This window comes from Panthera pardus, unplaced genomic scaffold (assembly GCF_024362965.1).
Source record: "Panthera pardus isolate Hobbes unplaced genomic scaffold, ASM2436296v1 HiC_scaffold_13, whole genome shotgun sequence".
NCBI lineage: Eukaryota > Metazoa > Chordata > Mammalia > Carnivora > Felidae > Panthera > Panthera pardus.
The window spans coordinates 67,464,929-67,489,746 of NW_026526688.1; the positions used below are offsets into that span (position 1 = coordinate 67,464,929).

Genomic DNA, 24,818 nt, shown 5'->3' on the forward strand with positions numbered 1-24,818 from the left:
ATTCCTTTTCAATCTGTTTTCTTTTTGCCTATCTGACTGGATAATTTCAATTGGTCTATCTTCTAACTCACTTCAAGTCTGCTGCTGAAAATTATTGAGATCAGCCTTTGTTTTCTTCAGCTCCATATTTTCTGTTTGGTTCCTTTTATGTTTCTCTTTGTTGAACTTCACATTTCGTTCTTGTGTTGTGTTTCTGATATCATTAAATTGCTTATCTGTGTCCTCTTATAGCTCTCTGAGCATCAGTATAACAATTATTTTAAATTCTTTGTCAGGTAATTCCGGATCTCCATTGTATGGGTCTGGTTACTGGAGGTTTACTGTATTCCTTTGGTGGCGTCATGTTTTCCTGATTGTTCACAATCCCTATAGCCTTGCACAGGTGTCTGTGCATTTGAAGAAGCAGTAACATCTTCCAGACTTCACGGACTGTATTAAGGGAAGGTTTTTACTTTCAGATGGGGGTATGCTGGATCATACCATGACTCTGATTCTAGTAGTGTAGGCCACTGAGTATGCGAATGCATGAAATCAGCAGATATAAGGAAATATGATATCTCTTTGGCTCAGGCCACTGAGTTCCACAGCATCAACAACTGTGTGGTCTTAGCAAACACTGTAGTGGTGGGGGTTTGCAGTGACTATAAGGGTTGTTGTGGTCCTCAGTGATGTCTCCAAGACTGGCAAGGACCAGAGCAGGCAGTGGTGGTGGCCAGAGCTGGTGGTGTTACAAGGCCAGCTGTAGGTGCCTATGTAGTAGCAATGACTAGTTGCAGATCGCATGTAATGATGGGGGTCAGGGTAGTTAGCAAGGGCTGGGACAACTGTGGGCTCTTTGGCTGCTACCGGGGTTCTGGTTGTCGTCCTGCTTTCCTGTGGCTGCACACTGTCCCCTTGGGCACATACAGTGCAGTAGAAACTGATGATGTAGTGAGGTTTGGGGCATGGCACTGCACAGCTAGAAGGGCTAGCTATAGGTACTTGTAGTGATATAAACCAGTGACAGAAGGGAAGGCATGACAACAGAAAGCTGTGAAGAACCTAGCTGTCAGTGTGCTCACCGTTGACTGCACACTCCCCCTTTGGGTATGCATATTGCAGGGGAGGCTGATGAAGAGCATTAGTCTATAGGATGCTGTTGGAGCGGCCAGTCCTAAGTGTGGACACAGTGGTGGGGGTCAACTGGGAGGGCTAGGCTGGCATTTTACCCTCATGCAGCTTCAGCCTGGCTGCCAGCATACCTTCTAGGCTCTAGAAGAGCAGGGAAGAACTCAGGTAGCTGACATGTTACAAGTGCAAGCTCAGAGACCTTGGATGGTTTCCAGTGCCAGTCCTAGGCTCCAGTGGGTGGTGGTGGTGGACGAAGCAGGGAGAGAATAAGGTGGTTGGCAAGTAGCTGGTGTCAGCAAACCCAAATACCTGTGGGGTGAAAGTTGGCAAGATCCTCAGGGTGTCTGCAGAGGCTATGCTGGCTATTGACTCATCAGCGGCAAAATCTGCTGGTTTTGTCTACAGAGCCAGTCTCTGGGAACTGATATCTCTCTTGCTGCATGCATGCATGCATGCTAAAATAACCTCTGCTTTCCTTCCATGATTCTGGCTACCTCAAAACATCTGTTTTGCCAAACCGGTTGGGATAAAGCCAAGGCAGGATCTTTACACTGTGCTCTGAGAGGCTGGAGATCTGGTTGCTCATGCTCCGTCTCCTTTCCTGGTGAGAAGAACTCCAATTGGGAAAAACCTTCTTGTCACTGAATGATGCCAGATTGGGAGATGAGATGACAAAGGAACAAAGAAATTATCTTCCTTCTCTCCTTATTGTTTTTTGTTTGTTTGTTTGTTTTATTGTGTTGCTGAAACTTCCTAAGTAGATTTTACAGTCTCCCATAGCTATTTTGGTTCATAGATAGCGATCTATTGATGTTTGTCAAGGGGGACAGGGAAGCTGAGTTCTCCTCTGTTGCCATTTTTTCTGCAATCCCTCCTGGGCAATTTGTTCTCTCTCCTTATTTTCTCATAAGATCCTCCAGTGCACACAATATCATGTAAATGTCACGATTCAGAGTTGTGCACAAAAGTACTCAGTTGGAATTGAGATTTAGTAGATTAAAACTGCAAAGTCGGCAATCCCGTGGACCAGTTAGTGTAATGTAGATTCATAAACTAATAATAAAACTAGCCATATGAAATATAATGTGTGAATCTCTTGCATAACTATGTGTCACCTCTTTCAGTGACCAAAATAAAAGAGCCACTTCTGGCTCACTGTTACAAACCCCATTTCTGATACAAAAAGTTATGTACATGTATCTAGCAAATATGTTATTTCCTGTGATATTAATTAATATGTAAATGAATATGAGTAGTTCCAAGAAGCCATCTAAGACCACCTCCCTTGTAAAACTGTCAAAAATTTGTTTTGCAATTATATGATGCTTGTTCTGGCTTGAGAGCTGAAATGTGAGTTATTGTTGTACATGAGGCAGAAAATAATTTTTTGTAGTGCATTTAATACATACTGAGGTCTTAGCTCCAGAAATGTTATAGTTAATAGGAATTTTTAAGCCTTTTTTTCCTGTTCAAGACATTTACTGCGTTTTATGTGTAACTCTCCAGAATCAGTGCTTATTACAGTTACATTTTGTTAAAGTAAAAACTGCTATGAATTAAAACCCTGGATAAGTAGAAAGACAGCATCACTACTTAGCATGTACCTGCATTTTCAATTTATTGATTACGTTTTGGTCCTTAGGTGTGACAAAACCAATGGGGAGGCTTAAAAATAAACCTATTTTCATATTTCTTATGCTCAGATCCATATTTACAATTTTAATATTCCAGAATAGAATTTTTTTAAACTTACATATAATTGGTTAAAAATGAAGAGCTAATTATATTATGAAATAAGAAGACTAAAGGACTTATAAACTCCACCTACTTATTACCTCTACAGGTTCTCTCCAGTGCTTAACCATATTAGCAACTGTTTTATCTTTTTAAAAAAAATGTAATGTTTATTCATTTTTTGAGAGAGAAACAGAGCATGAGCAGGGAAGGGGCAGAGAGACTGGGAGTCACAGAATCAAAAGCAGGCTCCAGGCTCTGAGTTGTCAGCATAGAGCCTGACGTGGGACTCGAACACCCGAGCTGAGCTGTGAGATCATGACCTGAGCTGACATCAAATGCTTAACTGACTGAGCCACACAGGCGCCCCACAACTGTTTCCTATTTATTTCTATTTTGATAACCTGCTGAGCTCTCCAACTTCAACACACACAAAACTCATCTTAATATATTTCCATTTAATAATCAACACACTTTCAAAACCTTTCAGGTTCTAGTAAAACCACATACAAATAAAAGAAATCATGAAACCATCAATCTTTGTTTCTGTTACAAAATAAAATAAAAAATAATGAAGAAAAAACAGATTTAGAGTAATGTGCAATTTAATTCTCACATCCATCATTTATTTAACAATATAGAGTGTCTATGAAAGTAGTATGTATTTATTGTAGCTCGAGGAATAGTATAGTAAGTGGAATATATAGGTCCCCTGTCTGGTAGTGGAGAAAGATAGTCAATTAACAAAACACATAAATGCATAGCACTTCAGCTTGCAGTAAGTGCTCTGGACTGACATCTAGAGTGACAAATGAAAAACATTTATTTCAGTCAAGAGCCACTCATCCTTAATGAATGGCTAATCCCAGCCTTTAGCCTACATACAAATACAAGAAAATGTAATAGTATAAATGCCTTCTTCCTGAATTACATAACTTAAGCTTCAATAATAAGATACAATAGTCTAGATTGAGGCTGCAACAATCTGTTAGCTCCTTTCTCTGTTACAATATGAGATTTTTTTTTTTAAAGGCACGTGTGTACATTCTAAAGGACTCTCTACCTTAACTCTGCATAAATTGCCTGAAAATTACAAATGAACAACTGAGCAAATAAAATCCAAAACCAGAACAATCCATATTCAACTTGCCAAGAATATATGGAGCCATATGAATGCATGACAAGTGAGAATATTTTCTAGGCGACCCATAACAACTTTTTACATTAATAGGCAGAGACAGCTCCTGTTGCTGTTTCCCCTCAAATGTCTGTATGTTAAAGAATATCGTTAATGTAATTTTGCATAAGTACGCATTGACTGTATGCTTTTTTCCAAGACCAAATAGTATTTCTCAAAGCAAAACAAGTCCTTCATCAACTTGAAGGGAAAAATAATATGAAACTTAAAATATGTTATATTATATATTTTTAAGTAAGCTCTATGCCCAGTGTAGGGTTCAAACTCACAACCCTAAGATCAAAAGTCATGTGGTCTACCAACTGAACCATGCAGGCACCCCAGATTTTATCTCTATCTCTATCATCTCTCTCTCTCTCTCTTTATCTTCTTCTATATCTATATTTATATAGATATAGATATTTATACTTATGTATTTATTATTTTATTTATTTTATTATTTATTTTATTTTATTTTGGCAAAGGCAAACAATGAAAAATCTCTAGAGTCCAGTCTTACCCAAGTTAAACACATTACATATGGTAAGATTCCTATGACAGAGATAAGTACATTGTGGATCCTCAAGCAATGTCATATTCATTTCCTTACTCCACTATTACACCTAGCGATTAATTGGTTAACTGGCCTCCAATCCTTCATCCTAATCGGTATTGCTTAAATGTGAAAGTTATCTTGCAAGATGTTTCCTATGTCAAGTATGGAGACATATTTGTCTTTGGAAAATATCACATTTATCATTGTATAAGTCAGAAGTCACACTGTTCTGAAAGGCAGTTATCCTTTTCTGTAATTGTTTTGTGTCATTTTAGTTTTAGCTCTGTTAATACTTTGTTAGTCCAGAATCTTGACTTTTACAAATTAGGTACAAAGTAGGCACTTAATAAGATCTTATTGATATATTGTCTGATGAATTCAGACATCCTTCTAAAATAAACTGTTCTATTATGCATAACTCCATTTATGCATTCAAGCTTTTTGAACTCTTGAATGAAGGCTTCTGTCAAAATATATCATATTTACACAAAATGCAGCAATTTGACTTTAAAATAATATATATGGCAAAAAGGAGTCCCTAGATAAATTTAGAGAGGGAGATGATAAGATATGAATGACAGGAGGGGATGAGTATTTTTACAGTATAATTTTAGGAAGACAAGAAAGTCAAAGAAATGATTAGAATTCTGGAAATTGAGTGACAGGATTTTTCCAAATGACAGTGAATAAGCAAGTCAAAAGAAAACAGGAATATTCTCTTTGGCCAAGGAGTAGGAGACATGTATTTGATAAGGAATGGTATGATAAAGTCATAAGTAGATAGAGTGGCTTAAAAATCATCTAAAAAAGAATAATAATAATTTTTAAGGACTATTAATGTTGAAAATAAAAAAAATAAAGTGAGGAAAAACGATCTTTAAAATATCTAGTTTTAAGTGAATTAGTAACTTAAAAATGTGTGGTGAAAAACTTCCATATGTATTTTTTTCTTTTTTTATTGAAATGAGATTCTCATAACATATGGTGAAATATTATTAAGTGTACAATCAGTGGCACTTAATTCATTGGTGGTGTATAATCACCACCTCTCTCTAGTCTCAAACTTTTCCATCACCCCAGAAAAACATTCTATGCAATAAGTAGATATTCCCACCTCCCTCCTTCTCTGGCAACCCCTTCCTGTCTTTATGGATTTGCCTATTCTGGGTATATCATATCAAAGGAATCATAAAATATGTGACATTTTCACATATTTTCAGAAGAGAAGAAATGGTAATTTAAAATAAAGCATTTAAACCTACAAAGTAACTTTATGAAATTTGAAGAAAAAATTTAGAATGAGGTCTGTGACAAAAATAACCAGAGTAGAAATATTTAAAGCACTTTTATTTTTGAATTAGCAATGTGATTTATCAACTGTGAGTAAATTTGTCACAAACATAGTTTAAGCAACCTGTGTAGAAACCATAAAATGCGAAAGAATATGGTGACAGACCAGGACCAGTTTGTTTGCTTCCCAGCAGGTTTATACAGAATTTTGAGACAGCATATTAAAAGTACCTATCGGACTATGCTGCACATAATAACCATGTAATAAATTAGGCTAATTTTTAGTTACTTGATGAATGTGCACACATAAATGTCAGTTTTCCTCTTATGGAATCTCTGAAACTGTATCTGTTGCAAACAAATTTTCTTAAGACACAGATAATTCCATACAAATCGTGAAGGGCAAAAATGAAAAAGAATATCATATTTTATCTTAAACTGAGACCAGTTCTGAAATTTACTTGTCAAGTAAGAGTGAATAATATTGGAGTCCAAATCCATGAGATTTGAAAGGCTGTTCTGTGGCTAACAAGGAATTGTGCTCTTCCAGTAGGCTTGTTAATGTTTCAATACACAACAAGTTTGGAAATAATTTTCCAAGCTACTACTTTGTATCGAGTGTTGAAAAAGGCCAACTGGATTTGCTTACCACACTGAGAATTAAAACTCAGAGAGCTATAGTATCACTATTGGCATATAAAAATGGGAATAATATATAAAAATTGGTTTAAAATACTGATTAATTTGAAATAACTTTTCTGCCAAATCCAAACTTCACTAGAATATAAGCATACTAAAATTAAAATGCCTTTTGAATTGAAAACCAAATGAATGAATGAATGAATGAAGAAATATGGAAAACAAGAATAGAAGAATCATAAGAAAACTTTTTCAGGCTAGAGCATAAAAGCTATTGTTATTTCTTTGGCTGCATGTCCTTATTTATAAAGATATCTTTTCCTAGAAAGGTATTCTTTATTTTTCCAAAATAATTTGACTTGTTTGAATATCAAGGTCTTATTTTTCAACATACATTTAAAATTCTGTTTTGGGGCACCTGGGTGGCTCAGTCGGTTAAGTGTCCGACATCGGCTCAGGTCATTATCTCATGGTCTGTGAGTTTGAGCCCCAAATCGGGGTCTGTGGTGACAGCTCAGAGCCTGGAGCCTGTTTCAGATTCTGTGTCTCCTTCTCTCTCTGTTTCTCCCCCACTAGTGCTCTGTCTCTTTCTCGCTCTCAAAAATAAATAAACATTAAAAAAAAAGTAAAATAAAATAAAATAAAATAAAATACTGTTTAATCATTAATGAATTCTTTATTCTCCTTAGTAAAACTAATCCCTCCCTCCCTCTTTCTATCCCTCCAAATTTTCTGTTCATAGACCTGTTAAAACTATATTCCATTGATGGTTGAAATCTACATCTTTAAATATAAGCCTTCTGTTCTGTAAACCACAGAAGCATAGACATGTTGTTTATTGCTTTTGTCCTGGTGATTTGTACGGCAAATGACACACAATTGGCAGTCATTATATGTCTGTGGTAATGGTTGCAATATGTAAATGAGTAAAAGGGCATATTGGAAACAATGTTATGTTGTAAAGTTCTGCATACCTAATAAGGGTTTGTAGTATTTTTTTAAAGTAATTTTACAATTATTTTCATCTTTGAAAATATGTTACTAGTTTTCTGTTCTTTGTGGACTCACAACTTTGAAATCTCTTCTGAATTATGGAAAATTTTACTGGAGATATTCTTTCTCGCAACTATTTGAGAAAACTGAGGTGATTTTCTGGTTCTGTATCCAAAGGCCAAAAAATTTCAGAAATAAAGGCTTTGGGGTATGTTAGATAGCCAACTTCACTGGGCTATGTCCCCATGCCCAGATGTTGTGAATGTTGGCTGACAGGGGTTACAGACACCTCTTCTCTAGAAAATCATTCTCAGTATGAGAAGTTAAGCACCTTACCTCTTGTCTAAGTAGTCAATCCCCAACAATTGATTGACAGGGTAAAAATCTCCCTTTTGTCTCAAAATGTGTCACTCTTGTGTTGAGATGCCCTGTGGGACCAGAGGGATGCTGCTCTCCTGACAAGACATTCTTAACTAGCTTTGCCTCCCTGTTCTGTGCCCATCAATTCCCTTTCTCTAGAGCACTGTCCTCAATAAATAACTCTCACATAAATCCCCCAAACTTATTGCTAAGGAATCCAATCTGAGATATTTCATATCTGACACAGTCCTAGGAATCAAACTCTAAGGATGCAATTGATCTGTAAATGGTCATTCTCCGGCTGGATTGCAAAGAAGACCACACGACAGGTAGTATGTAGGTGAGGACTGAAGAGTCTTCTTATTTACTGCAGGGCTATTTTCCCCTGGGGAACCCTGTGATGGAATATAGGTGTAAAGAGGTCCTCTGACTTGTGCATTATCACCTGTCTTTGGGAGTCTCACTTGTTGTATTCTTTTCCTGCAACGGTATCATTGCCTTATCGTAAGTATTGTTATGTGACTGCAGTTACCCATTTTAACGAAGAATGTACCACAAGTATATAATCAGAAGGAACAGTGAAAATACATCCATGGACAGTTTTTGGAGAATGAATTTATGTTGGTACTTGTTTACCCCTTCTATTTGTTTCTTTTTCTGTTTTTTTTTTCTTTTTAAAGTTTATTTATTTATTTTGAGAGAGAAACAGAGTATAAGCCTGGAAGGACGAGAGAGAGAGAGAGAGAGAGAGAGAGAGAGAGAGAGAGAGAGAGAATCCCAAGAAGACACTGCACTGTCAGCATGGAGCCCTGTGTGGGGCTCAAACTCACGAACTGTGAGATTATGACCTGAGCTGAAACCAAGTGTCGAATGCTTAACCCACTGAGCCACCCAGATGTCCCTCTACTTGTTTCTTAATAAGCAAAAAATGAGTACAGTATCTTCTAATTATAAGCACTACATGAGAATTGAAAAGTACATGTAAGCAAAATGGTTGAAAAATCAGTATGTTCTCTGTGTTTTTAAATGTCAGCGTTTATGTTGGGTTTAATTTGGTTTTAACAGTATCATAAATGATGAAATTGAATAAATATTATATTCTAACCTCCCCACTCTCCCCCCTTCTCCTCCCCCCCCCAGAAAGAAAGAAAAAGAAAAAAAAAACTTTAAAAAGAATGGAGAAAATAGCAAACACAAGGAATGTGGAATTAGGTGACTTTTAATAGGTGACTAATACATTTAAGAGATAAAATGACAGGCTTAGATCATTTAGGCAGCAAACTGAAAGAAAGTGTAAGGTGCCATAGGACTTTTGGAACAACACTGAAGTGACAGTCTTCTGTAGCTGGAGAGCCAACCAAGCTAAAAGCCAGACACATGGCTGTGAAGAGTGGCAGAATATCAAAGCTCTGAATTGCCAGGCTAGATAATGATCTAGGGCCACTGTAGGGATGTAGGGAAAAACCAGGATACTGAAATCTGGGATGGGGTATATATAAAGTTTTTTTTAAAGAAAATGGAACCCTAGATTCTCATAGACCCTCCAAGCTTGCAGTTCTGATTTGGGGCTTTGTCTTATACCTTAAGATTTAATTTCTTTTCTTTTATTTTTTTTTTTAACGTTTATTTATTTTTGAGACAGAGAGAGACAGAGCATGAACGGGGGAGGGTCAGAGAGAGGAAGACACAGAATCTGTAACAGTCTCCAGGCTCTGAGCTGTCAGCACAGAGCCCGACGCAGGGCTCCAACTCACGGACCGTGAGATCATGACCTGAGCCGAAGTCGGACGCTTAACCGACTAAGCCACCCAGGTGCCCCAAGATTTAATTTCTTAACAAGGGCCCAGTGAGATGGATGCCTAGAAGCTTAACATAAGAAAGGGCCCATTTTACATGGTGGCCAGAACTGCTGTGATAGACCACTGGGAAAGGGGTGGGGGGAAGATGCTTGAAGAAGTGGACATACTACCATTTAATTACTATTGAAGTTTAGTTACTATATCAAAATGCAAATAAAATGGTGATGGTTTCAATAAATGAATTGCTTGCTAAATGGATAGAGATTTGTGAATATACCCATTAAGTGGTAATACTTGCTCAACATCATTAACTTTTCATAGTGTTTTATTGGTTCCATGTCTTAGAAATAACATGTTTTAATAAAATGACCATGAATATACTGTTTTGTTTCTTGAAATGGAAATGGTGATGTGACATAGCTGTCTCTGGATTGGCTGAAGTGTTTTTTTTCATAATGATTACTCTTTGTTACTCATTATTTTGATTAAATTTCAAGGACTGTTCTTTTTTCATTTAAAGCTTCACAGGAACTGTAAATTTCTCCACACAGGATCATTCCTCAGTTCATTATGCTGACTAACGAGAAGGTTTGTCATGTATTTATTTAATGAATATTAAAAAATGAGAAATTAGGAGTATTTGCTTCTGTTCATTTTGTTTTCTCAATCACTAGTATTGTAAATGAGTCAGCGTGGTATAAAAGAATAGGACTAGTAATGTAAAATCAATGGGAAATAGAGTTAGCATCATTTATTTGACCCTTATCATGGAAAATATATTCATATTTTTATCTTTAAGATTTTAAAGCCCATGTATTAATATAATTAATATAATATAATATAAATTCATGTTAATAGAAGAATCAACATTAATCTATTCTCTCCTGGTTAACTTTTAACATGTAAATGAGAATAGCCATGTTCCAATAGAAATGTGCAAGTTACCTTTTATATGGATAGAGATGGAGTTGATTTTGCCAAAAATAAATATTTATTGCAATCAGATGACATTTTCTCCAACAAAAATTTAATAGGGCTGAATAATATTCACCATAAAGAATATTTTATCATTAAGGACGTTTCTAAGAATTTCAGAAAGTATTTTTCTGAACGACAATAACACAGACCAAGGTCACAGATAATTGCTCCATTTCCCCTTTCATTTTTTTTTCCCTTTTATGCCCAAGTTGCTTATCTGATGGAACTGGTTTTCTTCAGTGAATTTTTTTTTGCAAGGGATTTAAAAAATCTTCCCTGAAGATAATAATCCTTATTGCAGAGTGGTTGAAAATCTGACCTCTATAAGATTGAGGGCAAATATTATGCAAATAAAGACAAAAAGAATGATTGTGATGGCTTACCATCCCTTCAAAGACCTTCAGTAGTGCTGACTTAACACTAAACATCTTTGAGAAGCCGGGCTTCCCAACATATTTAATTCATCCTAATAGTATCAGAGGTCAACTGAATATACAGTAGTCCACATAACTACATTAAATTGTATTTTGATTTCATCAGTGTTTGTCTTGCCATAAAAGTGACACAGCAGGCTCAGGTTAAATATTTAAACTGAACACTTAGGCATCCATCTGGTGAGACATTGGCAAACTAGCCTGTGGGGGAAGCCCCGCCCACCGCCTGTTCTTGTTTAGTAGTTTTATTGTCAGGTAAGTGAACCCACTTTCTTATTATTAACACTACTTTCAGGTTAGAATGACAGAGTTGAGTGGTTGCAACAGTGACCATGAGTCCTGCAAAGCCTAAAAAAATATATTATCTGTTCCTTTTTACAGAAAGTTTCCTAGTGCAATTAAAGTTGTTTATAAACAAAGTTAGTGTTGGAATTAGAAAGTCTATCACTAACTAGAAACAAAAATCTAGTCTTTCAACACTTTCTAATTCTAGAAAAAGTAAAACCTTTTCATTGGTTTATTAACTTATTTTAAAATATTTGGTGATTTTTAAGGCTGAAGAAACACACAAAAAATTGGTTTCTGTTTTTCATAGTTGGTATCTAAATTTATTGTGATATTTTATCATTTTTGCCTAAATTGTAAAGTGCCTTTTACTTGAAAAGTGATCCCGTAAAGATTTTATATAAATCATAATTAAGCATCGATCTTAGAAAAATATATAGAAGTCATCTTATCCGTCTTCATTGGAATTTTACATATGAGAAAAATTAAATATTACAAGTAAGAAAGGAAGAATGTTAAAATAACTAACGTGACACATGCTTTTTAAAACAAAAAAACCTGTTTTTCTTTTCTTTTCTTTTTTAGGAAATAATTTGGGGGTTGGAAATGGTCAAGGGCAGATCTAGAGAGAAACCTCATTAACAATTAAGAAGAATCATTAGAGTTTAGCGTTCTCCTATTTATATTAATGTTTGTTAGTTAATGCTATACATTTGCAACACAAAATATCTTTCTCCATTTCAACAATCAATACTGAGGAAAAAAAAATCAGTTAACTATTAATAATAAAAATTCCTCATGTTCAAAGATGAGTTTTTTAACCACACGATTTAAAATTACTACTCTGATACATGGATTAATGTTTAAAATATATTGCATAACAAATAGTCCATTAGATTTTAGGGAACGTTCTTTTATGGATTGAAGCTTATGGAACCACAATAATTAGATACTGATGATGATCTCATAAACTATGAGATATAGGACAGAAGTCAAAGGCCAGTGGGTGGGAAGGATCACACACTTTTTTCCTTCAGTTCATTTTAATAAACTAATGTTGATGAAGAACCTACTAATGTCAGGCACTGAATTAAGTGTTAAAGATATAGTGATTAATAAATCATAGTCCGGGGCTATCAAGAACTCTTACTGTATTTTAAATATGAGAAATTGGCTTACACTGTATCCATCTGTTGTACTATAACAAGTCTATTAATAGTATCAAGTGTCAAGCTTGACAACTCCACAAAAATTATTGACACCATTCAAAATTCATTTAATTTAATTCTTTCAATGTGTCAGACAGAGTGATAGTTGCTAAGGTTAAAATGATGGGCCAGACAGACACATGCAAATTTTTCATGGAATTAGAGTTTCTAATGAAATACAATTGATTGAATATCATATGGCATATTTATAATTGCATACTGTGAAAATTATGTAATCCTGATTTCATTTATACCTTTCAACCATTTCAATCTAGAAAAATTCAACTAAGATTTCAATCTAGAGAAATTCAACTAAGATTTCTTTGAATTTAAAACTACCAATGGTATTAGTTTTCCCTTCTATATCTGGACTAATGTTTCAGTATCTGGTGCACACAAAAGAAAAACCTTTCCTTTACTCAATATTCTCATTAAATATAGAGGGATAAAGAGAAGAAAATAAACACAAACTAAACTTTTTTGATGTTTATTTATTTTGGGGGGAGAGAGAGAGAGAGGGCATGAGTGGGAGAGGGGCAGAGAGAGAGAGAGACAGACAAAGACAGAAAGAGAGAGACAGACTCCATCTTAAGAAGGCTCCAGGCTCTTAGCTCTGCACTGAGCCTCACAAGGGGCTTCAACTCACAAACCATAAGATTGTGACATGAACCAAAGTCTGACTCAGTCTTAACTGACTGAGTCACCCAGGCACTCTTGAGCCCAAAAGTTTTAGAGCCTTTGTGAATAAAACAGAATTGATTCCATATTTGTAAATATATGGAAAAGTGTTGTAGATGACATCCATGCAAATACCTTCGACTAATATTATGATTCTTAAGATACATTTGAGATTCTCCACCCATGAATATCCATCATTGACCACTTCACCTCCATTTCTTTTTTTTTCTCAAACACACATGCAATTTGTTGTCCTTTGCCCCATTTCATATACTCATCAATTATCTTTTTCTCTTTTCTTTCTCCTTCCATCACAGAAAAAAAACAAAAAAAACCCAAAAAGAACAAAGTGTTGTATTCTAATTTTTCATATGCAAAAGCATTAATTTATGAGCTGGATCTCTGAGTTCACAATAACAATCTGAGTTTACAAAATATTCCAATAAAGAACTTCCATTTTCAAAAGGAATTTTGATGCCAGCTACTAAATTCATAAAGCTTCCATTCATATAATTGCTAAATGTAGAAAGTGCAATATTCTATGAAATATTAATAGAGATAGCTTGCTATTTACAGAAGGAATATTTTAGTTGTTTTCCTAAGGATGATTAGATTTCAATCAGACGCTGTACACTTATTTAAACTAATTTGGACATGCATCACATTCAGGAAGTCTTGATATTTATTATACAAATAATTATTAGCAGAGAATAAGTGTGTTTGTACAGTCTTTTCACTGACTTGATGAAGTCCCATTTCTGCACTCACTGCACCTAGAATGTAAGGTTCATCAGACACATAAAACAAGGTGCCAGAAGCAGAATTTTGGGATTTCTGTCAGAATCAGGTAATTAGAAATTCTTCCAAACCTATGGCTGACCAGGCTGATTAACAATTAATTTCTTCGGTAGCATAAGAGTTTCAGAGCTCTTAGAGCACAGCGATTTCTTTTCTTTCTATCTTTTTTTTTAATGTTTATTTATTTTTGAGAGAGAGACAGAGTGCTAGTGGGGAAAGGACAGAGAGAGAAGGAGACATAGAAGCAGGCTCCAGGCTCTGAGCTGTTAGCATGCAGCCCAATGTGGAGCTTGAACTCATGAACCAAGAGATGATGACCTGAACTGAAGTCCAATGCTTAACAGACTGAGCCACCCAGGTGCCCAGAGCACAGAGACTTCTTAGTGTCATGTTAACTTTTTCGTGACACACCTACACCAAAATAAATACCTAATAGCTCCATGTAGTATTTTGTTATGCCTAGGCAACTTAATAAATATAATGCCTAAATCCTTAGCACCTGTTTGGTGAACATCAGAATCCAATTAGACACTGACACTCTTATTCCCTGTTGCACATTGATTTTCATGTGACACGAGTTTTATTACAGCAACTAGTTTTGTAAAGATATGACAGTAGCATTGCACCTAAAGGCTTAAGTTACAGCCATGAAAAAAGAAAAAGTAATCTGATAAAATTTATGTCCTAATAGGGCTTACATCTTACTGGGTATGAGGCAGATAGAAAACAGGAAATAAACTTTTAAAGTAAATATTATGTTAGAAAGAGATATTTGCCATTAAGAAAGGTAAACGATAGAAGGGCATAAGGGGTATAGAGTACCATTTTAAATTGGGCAGTACAAAAATGCTCCTGAGGATGGGACATTTTGGAAATGACTTGAAGAAAACGATAGATTGAATTGTTTCATCAAAGGCTTTCTGGACAGGGAGAAAAATATGAGAAAGACCCTGAAGCAGGTATAAATCTGCCTGGTGAACTCAAAAAACATCAAGAAAGTCCGTGTGACTGGAAATGAGTGAGCACACATAGAAAATGGATTGTGGACAAATTATAAAAGGCATTAAGGGTTCAGTGTAAGGCCTTCGGCTTCCACTCTGCAGCTAAAAAAATCCCCTAAAACGTTAAAGTGTTTGAAGCATAGAAGCAAGATTATGTAACCCATTGTTAACCTGGATCACTTGGCTGCTCTTCTGAGACTAGAATTTATGTGGGGAAGCAGGAAGGCCAGGTAAAACACTATCGCAATCCAGGCTAGAGTTGGCGACATCTTGAATCAGGATAATAGTAGTGCAGGTGGAGAGAAATAGTTTTATTCTTAATATATTTTTAATTGGAGCTAAGGTGACTTGTGGATGAATTACATTTGGAAGGTGAGGGAAAGAGGACTCAAAGATGTCTCCAGGCACTTCCTAAGAATTATTGGAGGGATATAGGAAGAACCCATTAAAAGAAAGATAATGAATTTGGTGTCAAATTTATTAAGATAGAGACTGTTGCTAAATATCCAGTGTCCTCTAAGATCATCTACAAATCTTATCTCTTACTTGATATAGGATACTGCTCCAGAAACTCACCCTCCTACCACGTGAGGGGATTCAGGACAGCCCTCCCCACAAATGTGCCACTTTATATAGCATGTGGAATATTTTGAGCTGAAGTCACTTAAGACTCTTCAGACTCAAGAGAAACTTTTGTCTCTCCCTTAACCATGTAGAAGAATCTGAATTGGGGGCCTTTACCAGAATAAGGGTTAATAACAGAGTTATTAACAGAGATAAATTTTATCTGAGTGACCCATTTGTATGTCATCCCTTTCCTCTGAAATCCCAACTCCCCACCAATTTCTCCTTACATCAAAATGGCATACCTGCCTCCTTTTGCTCGACTGTCTTTGGAATTTACATGTCTGTGTGGATTCCCTGTATATATTCCTATTAAATTTGTTTATCTGACTCACATCGGTTTGATTCTTAGTCTATCCAGAAGGACCTCTGAGGGGACAGGAATTCTTGCTCCCAGACATAAAGTCATTCTCATCAACATAAAAAGATCTTCAGACAGTCTCAACTGAGTTATCTATACTGTCTCCAAATTTTACATCCATTGTCACTAATAGACTCATTCCAATCACAAGTTTACATAAACATTTTTCAGAAGCATTTAATTTCAGATCACCAAACCCAATGTTTAGTTTCTTTACTTGAGTTATCTTGGGTTTTTTACTGGATGTCTCTCTCTCTCTCTCTCTCTCTCTCTCTCTCTCTCTCTCTCTCCATCTCCATCTCTGATTCTCTTTCTTCTAGTGATTATCCCTTTAATTCCCTTACTGGAAATGTTAGAATGACCCAAGGCTCATTTCTTGGACTCCTTTCTTGTCTCTATTTTCATGTATTCCCTGGTGATGAAGTAGTTGAGTTATACAATAAAATGTTCAGATCAACAGAGATCATTTAAGAAAAACTAGACTGTTCATGTTGGGATACCACAGAAAAAGCATTGAGAACACCAAAGCATGAGGTTAAAAAGTGCAGTAATTGAAATTAAAGTTATGGAGAAATTATTGTTATTGCTAATGAAAAGCTAGAAATGACCATGATAATGGGTGGCTGAACTGGAGTGAAAGGCAAGAACTTTAGAGAAGAGAAATTCAAGTGAAGGGGAAGACAAAGTCTTATTAGAGTCATCAACATAGATAGTAAATTAACAAGTATGAAGAAATAATAAGACTATACAGAGTGAGAGTGATCCTGGAGACGAAACCTTAAGAGAAAAGTAAAAAAAATGTCCAGATGAGAAGTAGATGATTTGAATAGAAAGGACAAGTAGCAGAGTAGCTGTATAAAGTTATGCAACTAAAATAAAAGTGGGGGGCTTTAGGGACAGAGGAATGGGGATGAATTTTAAATGGAAATAAGAAGCTAGACAGCAGTTTTCAAATACACCCACACAGTGTAATCACTCAGAAAGCTGAATAAATGCTAATGTTTAAAATCCATCCCTAGCAATCCTGATGATTTTAGTCTGGGCACATCCTTGTAATTTTTAAAGTCTTCCAGATAGTGGTTATGTGAAACCAAGAGTACTTATTTACCCTCAGTTCCAGTAAATATAAGGAATGGAGAATATATCTACACGGTATAAAATGATCCCAACAAAAGAGAGGTTTTATTCAGAGTAAAGGTTAAGAGAAAGGTTGCCTCATTTAATTATTCTCTGGTGATTACTCATGGATTTCCAGGACTGAGGGAAAGTTTTCAGAAGTGGAGAAAGGAAACTGGATGGGAGATGGACTGTGCTGAGTGTATGGTGATTAGATTGGAGTGAATGAGAAAAGCTGATTCTTGAGTGAAGTAGCAGGTAAGTAGCACATCAGATTCCTGCTATGGGTCTTCAAGGCAGATGGTGATGGAAGGCTGTGAGTTTGGTTGGGGTGGAGTATCAGATGGTCTTTCTGGCCTTTTCTTTTTTTTTTTTTTTTTTTTTTTTTTTAATTTTTTTTTTTTAACGTTTATTTATTTTTGAGACAGAGAGAGACAGAGCATGAACAGGGGAGGGGCAGAGAGAGAGGGAGACACAGAATCGGAAACAGGCTCCAGGCTCTGAGCCGTCAGCCCAGAGCCCGACGCGGGGCTCGAACTCACGGACGGCGAGATCGTGACCTGAGCCGAAGTCGGACGCTTAACCGACTGAGCCACCCAGGCGCCCCATTTCTGGCCTTTTCTTAACATCTACCTATACATGGAGACAGAGATTATATGTGGCAATCTTATTCTAAGGCTCTCACTTGACCCCTTATTCCTCTGAAAGGAAGACAAATTTCTCTGAAGGACAAACTTCTGGGGACGGCAGATTTTTTTTGCAATCCTAGAAGCAGATAAAGGGGTGGCTTTATCATTAGCATCTCAAACAATTTAAGAATGTCTGCTACTATATGACTACTTAACATTCATCTGCAAGGTCTAGGTGAAGAAAGCAAATAGGAGGCTTTCACAAATAACTTAAAAAGCAGTCATTGTTTTATTTTGAGATCTTATCATTACTAAAAAAACCTTGCAAGACAATATTTTGAAGCACAACATAGCTACTGAAAGATTTACGAGATGGCTGGAAACATAATAAGCTCTAAAAATCAATAGCTTTTCTACATACACAAAATAAATTAAGTGATAATGTAAAGAATAACATAATATCAGAAATTGCAAATTTCAAGCTTCATACCTTTGACCTCACAGAATAGCATAAAGTTGTAATTGTTATAAGAAAAAAAGAACACAATTTCATAGGGCTTAGAAAGTGAGAGGAGGAAAATGAAAAGGGAGAAGCATGATGAAAGAAGAAAAAATTTGATGAAAAAGACACATTTCAATCAACCTTTGAGCTTGGTTCCCTTTGCCGACAATAACAACAACAACAACAACAACAAAAAGGGTGTGGGTTTACAAATAATCAGATTCCTTGCATATCTGTTAAAGGTCTTTAAATGCTCTTCTTAAAATGAGGTGTATCTTTGACAAAGACAAGAACAGATAAATGCAGGGAGATGTTGGAAAGTGTAGAAGAGAGAAGAGAGCAAACAGCCTGACAGGAGAAATAACTATTAGACAAATGAGGAAGGGAAACAGTTCTCAATCTCTGAACAACATGGTAGAAATATATATATTTTTAATGGAAGTATGTAACCCTTAACCCTACCTATAATATTGCTATATCAGGAAATCGAATTTCTTGCACAATGCCATGTATTCATTAAATGCTTCTTTCTAAGAAGCATTAAATTATGGAAAATTATATCTGATATAAATTTTCTAAGAGGCAAAATATTTACGTAGCACCTGACTGGCTCAGTCGGTAGAGCATAACTCTTGGTCTCAGAGTTGTAAGTTTGAGCCCCATATTGCATGTAGAGCTTACTTAACAAAAAATCTTTTAAAAAAGTTTTAAAAAGTCTATAAAAATGTAAAAAAAAAATTACACGTAGAAGACCTTTATTTTCAGTATTTTATGATAGTTTTATTCTGTACAATTTTTTTATCCTGCATGATGTATGAACATTTCAAAATAGTTACTTGTTCTTTCTTTTTCTTTCACTACTCTTCTTCTTTTTTAAAGTTGGTTTGAAATTAATATTCTACTCCCCAAGATCAACTGAGAGAATTTGAAGATTCTGATTTTGAATAACACTTTCTCAAAATTTTTTTTAAAAAAATGTATTTTAGTCTTATTGATGGTGGATGACTTTTGGTATAGTTTACATCATCTTCTAAGAAGAAATTGTTACCTTATTTAATTATGTTGTCTTTGTAATCATCATTATTATCTGAGAAGCCGTATCACACTCCAATGCATATATGCATTATTTAATGGAAAAACAAATATTCACACTTTGGGGAGAAAGGTTGTGTTTTATTCATTTTGTTAGTTTGCCCTATTTTTATTTTATTTTTTAATTTTTTTAACGTTTATTTATTTTTGAGACAGAGAGAGACAGCACGAATGGGGGAGGGGCAGAGAGAGAGGGAGACACAGAATCCGAAGCAGGCTCCAGGCTCTGAGCCATCAGCCCAGATCCCGACGCGGGGCTCGAACTCACGGACCGCGAGATCATGACCTGAGCTGAAGTCGGATGCTTAACCAACTGAGCCACCCAGGCGCCCCAGTTTGCCCTATTTTTAAAGAAATAGTCTACATTAATTCAATTTAGATAACAAAGAGTATTTTGTTGTTATTTTTATTTTTGTAAGCACAACAGGAACGACATAACTTTAGCGATTTTAATTGATATCAACCAAGGAATTAAAAATGTTATGAAGGGAAAGCCTATAAAATAAAGTTTAGAAACAAATGACAATTTGGAAATAATATTGTAAAGCATATATAGACAAAAGATTTAGATACTTAATTTTCAGTAGAAGCGAAATACATAGTAAGATAATCAAGGCTTAATTAATTTTGATCATGAATCAAAATTTTATTTCAAATTTGCTGCAAGAGAAGAGTCATCTTATCTAGCTAATTCAAAGATCACTTTTTGGCAGAGATATTTATAGCGGAGGTAAAAAGACTTTATGTAACCAGCTGTTAGACTGCATTAAAAAAAATCTGGTTGAAGACCATTAGATTCCTTGCAAGTCTGTTTAGAGATCTTTAAAGGTTCTTCCTAAAATGGACATTTTGTTGAATGGATTTCCAAGAACATCTATTCAGCTCATTAAAGCGCATCTGAAAATTGTTTGAGCATTCTTTCAAGAATGCTAATTCAGTTTCCAGAGCATCAACTAATGAGTTTAGACCACAAAGTTATGCCACATTCTAGAACTGGAACACTTTTCAAAGCCCCCTTTTTAAAATAGGTAAATTTTAAAGATTTATGTGTTTGTGCTAATGTCATTTGAATTTAGGTTAGAGTCAATTTGCTTTTACATTTTCCACATGTGTAGATGTAAGCTAGTATATTTATAAAATGGTGACAACTGACACTGTGAGTAATATTTGTTCACAGATTGGCATTTTTCTTTAGATTATTTGCTGTATTATGCATATTTTCCAGGCAAATTCTCATCATTATCATTATTATAAGAATGACTCAGTTTCAGTGGGAGAATTTTTATTCAAACTTAAGCTTTTCTAGTATACATATTTTATTTGCCATTTTTTATTTATATAGACTCTGAGTTATAGATATATAAAATTCATTAACTAAAAGAATTAAATATCATGACTCATGTTCAAAATAAATACTAAAGGTCATGTGTAGCTGTTAAACAAACCAAGGACAGAGAAATAACTTTTTTATGGAGATATAATACTTCAGGGCTGCATTTTGGATTTCTTCTGTAGTGTCATTATATATTTTTCTTTTTGCTGTCCTTCGCACCTGGCCCACTTTTCAACCAAAAAACAAGTACCCACTGATTTAAATATTTGGGATAGACTTCTTTCTTCAAGATTCTAAATTTTGTGAGGGTCCTTGGCTTTTTAGAGAATAAAATGTTTCAAACCTATAGGACAGATAATCTCCAAGGTATGGAAAAAGTACAAGCTTAAATTTGGGGGAGAACTTTACAGACACCATTTCCATATATAAAATACAACCTTTGTCCAATGGTCTCCTAGATTGGATCCAGGAAAAGAAAAAGAATGTTGTGGGGAAAGCCAGTGAAATCAAAATTGTCTTTTTTTTTTTTTTTTACTTCATAGAATGTGTAAATGATCATTTCTTAGTTGCTATAATTTTACCATGGTTATGTAAGAGGAAATATAAGCTGTGGGAAGGGTATATGGAACACTCGACTATTTTTCAACTCTTCTGTAAACATAAAATTATCTCAAAATATACATTTTTAAAAATGAAAAAAATAAAATGAAACCTTTGTGATTTCCTTAACAGATGTCTTAAAGTACTTAAGTAAACGCAATTTATCTTTAACTATAATCCTTCTATCATCTTCAGTTTTATACACCCCATTTATGTAATTATACCCTGGTTTGAAAAACAGATGATACATATTGATCTATGCAGGTAATGATATCCACATGAAAACAAAATAAGTATAAAATGTCTGGCAACCATTCTGAGTAGTTTTGCAAACAAGTTCATCTATATATAATATTTCAACAGAATCATTATAAATTCTAACAGTGACACTGTTTGCAAAGTATGGTTTGATTTTTCACAAGGGTGTTGTAGTTAGAACTAAGAAAATTTAATCCAATGCCCTGGATCAACAGACAAGAGTGGTTTTTCTAAGCTGAGACCATTGTAAACGTATAGCTGAAACCTGCAAAATTAAAGATTGCAGATTAGGAAAAAAGGTAAAAGACCTTCACCATATGTTTATCAGAAAATAAAGTTTTTAAAAATGATACATCTTGATTTTTCTTCTAGAATATCTGGTCTGCAGCTTCTAATTCATTGCAGGACATTCGAGCTAGTGTTAGAGAAGAGCAGAAATCACCAGATAATAAGACTGAATAGTTCAATTAGTTTATTGCAGCAACTAACAATATTATAGCCGGGAGTGAGGAATTCCCTGTTGATAGTATGGTACATACGATGAGACCTTACCTGTAACGGTTTCAAAAACACTTAGAAGGTCTTATGGGATAATGCATGCATAGGATAATCCATATGTAAAGTCAAATAAGTACACAGACACAAGGAATTTTAGCTTCTCTTTAGGTGTGGAAAACATTGGGTTATTTTTTTCTTGCTTTTCTGACTTCTCTATTAATTAGTGCAAGAACAAGACGACAGGTAAATGACCCTTTGAAGAGTGCAACTTTGAGTTGAGTGGGGCAATATCTCTGCCATCCAGCTCTTTGCAGGGGCCTTGGCATGGAGTTGTAACCAATCAGCAGCTGCAGGTGCCACCATTCTGTCTTCAGCTTCACTGAGTTTCCCACGGCCAGAAATGTTCTAAGTCACCTCCAAGTTACAAAGCATTCAGCAAACAAAGGCAAGGCAGAGTCACCAGAAATGGACACCTGATTTCCATGACAAATAGGGTCATGCTGTATCAGCTAGTGGAGCCACTTTCTGTGTTGCTATGTGGGCGTATATGGCACCACAAATTGGAATAGAATAAAATCTGTCCCTGGTTGGCAGAGTCACCCCAAAGGAATGGAGAGATCAGCAATCAATCATACCAGCTGGTGTAATATTGAATTGTTTAGAAACCAACTCATAATTGATGCCAAGTAAAAGCACTGTGTACCCATTAAAATATGGCATGATTGAAGAAATAAAGTACATTTGAAACCTTTAAAAAAAACTCTCCCATCTAGGAAAATATAAAGAAAAAAAATAACTTCTCTGTTTCTTTATGACAAGAAAATGCCTACCCAAATATTATAAAGTATTCTCCACTCTATACACTTCCTTCTTTTAGGAAAACAAATCAACATACACCTTAATATGTGTGGCTTTTATTTGTATGCATATATATATAGAGTCAAGCAAATAATAGTAGATAGCACTTAAAATTTTAAATTATAGATTCTAACTGCAATCTTTCAAAATATATTTATGATAATGTCTGTTTAATACAACTATTTTACCTTTTAAATTTAAATGTTATGAAGAGCTAACATTTACATATAGATAAGGTCACAAAGATAACAATTGTTTTCTGGTGACTAAAAATTCTTTATGCATTTAAATTCTTTAAAAACATTACTCATTAATTAACTTATGTAATATTAGTTTAAATACCTACTGTCAAATATGTAAGTATATACTACAGAACTAATATATTATTAATCAAATTCTTAAATTAAAAAACTTGCATTTTAATGTTTATTTTTAAGAGAGAGAGAGAGAGAGACAGAGCATGAGTAGGGGAGGGGTGGAGAGAAAAGGAGACACAGAATCTGAAACAGGATCCAGACTCTGAGCTGTCAGCACAGAGCCTGATGTGGGGTTCAAACTTGGGAATGGTGAGATCGTGACCTGAGCCAAAGTTGGATGCTTAACTGACTGAGTCACCCAGGTAGGTACCCCCAAAAACCTGCATTTTAATTTGATATCTTAAGACAATAAAACTTTGCTGATATTAAAAATGTATTAGTGAGTTATGTCAAGCACACTTTAGATAAATATTCATAAGTGCATACTAATAACAATAAGTGAGTGAATAAATTTATAAATGAAGGAGAAGAGCCACATCTCTTGTACAAAAGAATTCCAAGTAATGTATGTAGATACTCCATCCGAACGGAAGGAGGGCAAAAATCCCTATTCATTAAGCTTGCACTACATATAGTGATTTCCTCCCACAGAGCACCATGTGGAAGGACAGGGGAAAAAAAGTAACATTACAGAAGAAAGACCTGACAAACACTACTTCCTCCAGGTGATCAAGTTCAGCTTCAACACTCAGATCTCTTGATGGCAGTGTGTACCCTTGATATTATCATATCTGATAAAACTGGCACTTTGCCTCTGTGGTCTTTCCCCCAGAAACCCAAGCCTTAATGTAATCATGAGAAAAGAATCACATTGCTTCCAAAACAGGAGCTTCCTACAACCTTCCTCACCAGTATTCTTAGAACCATCAGGATCATCCAATTTAAGGAAAGGCTGGGACACCTGGGTGGCTCAGTCTGTTAAGTGTCAGACTTCAACTCAGGTCATGATCTCAAGGTTAATGAGTTCCAGCCCTGCATCTCACTCTCTGCTGTCAACACATATCTTCTGTCCCCCTCTCTCTCTGACTCTCAAAAATAAATAAACATTAAAAAAAAATAAAGTTTGAAACTATCCCAGCCAATAGAAGCTTAAGGAGACAAGACAACTAAAGGCAATTCTGTAGCCTGGACAGAACTACTGACAGAAAGATGCAAGGACCTGTTCGTGCTTATGGAAACCAAGGAGATCTTTGGGAAAGGCCAGCAGGTTACGTTTGGGGCACTGATAGCCTCTCCTACAGTCATTTGAGTGGTTTTACAGAGGACTCCTTAAATTCATGGAAGTGTGTAAAAAAATTGCTTAGATGATATCAAGAATGCTAATTCATTCCCAAAGGAGTAGGTAATCTTAAAACAGATTTTGCTTCAGTTCAGGTTGGAGCAAATTTTAGTCATACAAAGAAAATGTGATATCACTGTGTCAATGACTATAAAAGATGAGCAAAACAGAGTTGGCAATGCTGTAGCAAAATGTGTATTTTCCCACATTGTAAGGGGTAGTATAATTTGTTTCTATCTTTAAGGAAAGCAGTATTTTAAAGTCTATTGCTTGCACAGGCACGCATGAGTGGGGAGGGGCAGAGATAGAGG

General features: G+C 35.4%; 1 pseudogene; it reads left to right on the forward strand.

The window, feature by feature from the left end:
• Positions 1-762: 762 nt before the first annotated feature.
• On the forward strand, positions 763-22,729 carry LOC128776449 (cytochrome c oxidase subunit 7B, mitochondrial-like; annotated as a pseudogene).
• Positions 22,730-24,818: the final 2,089 nt, after the last annotated feature.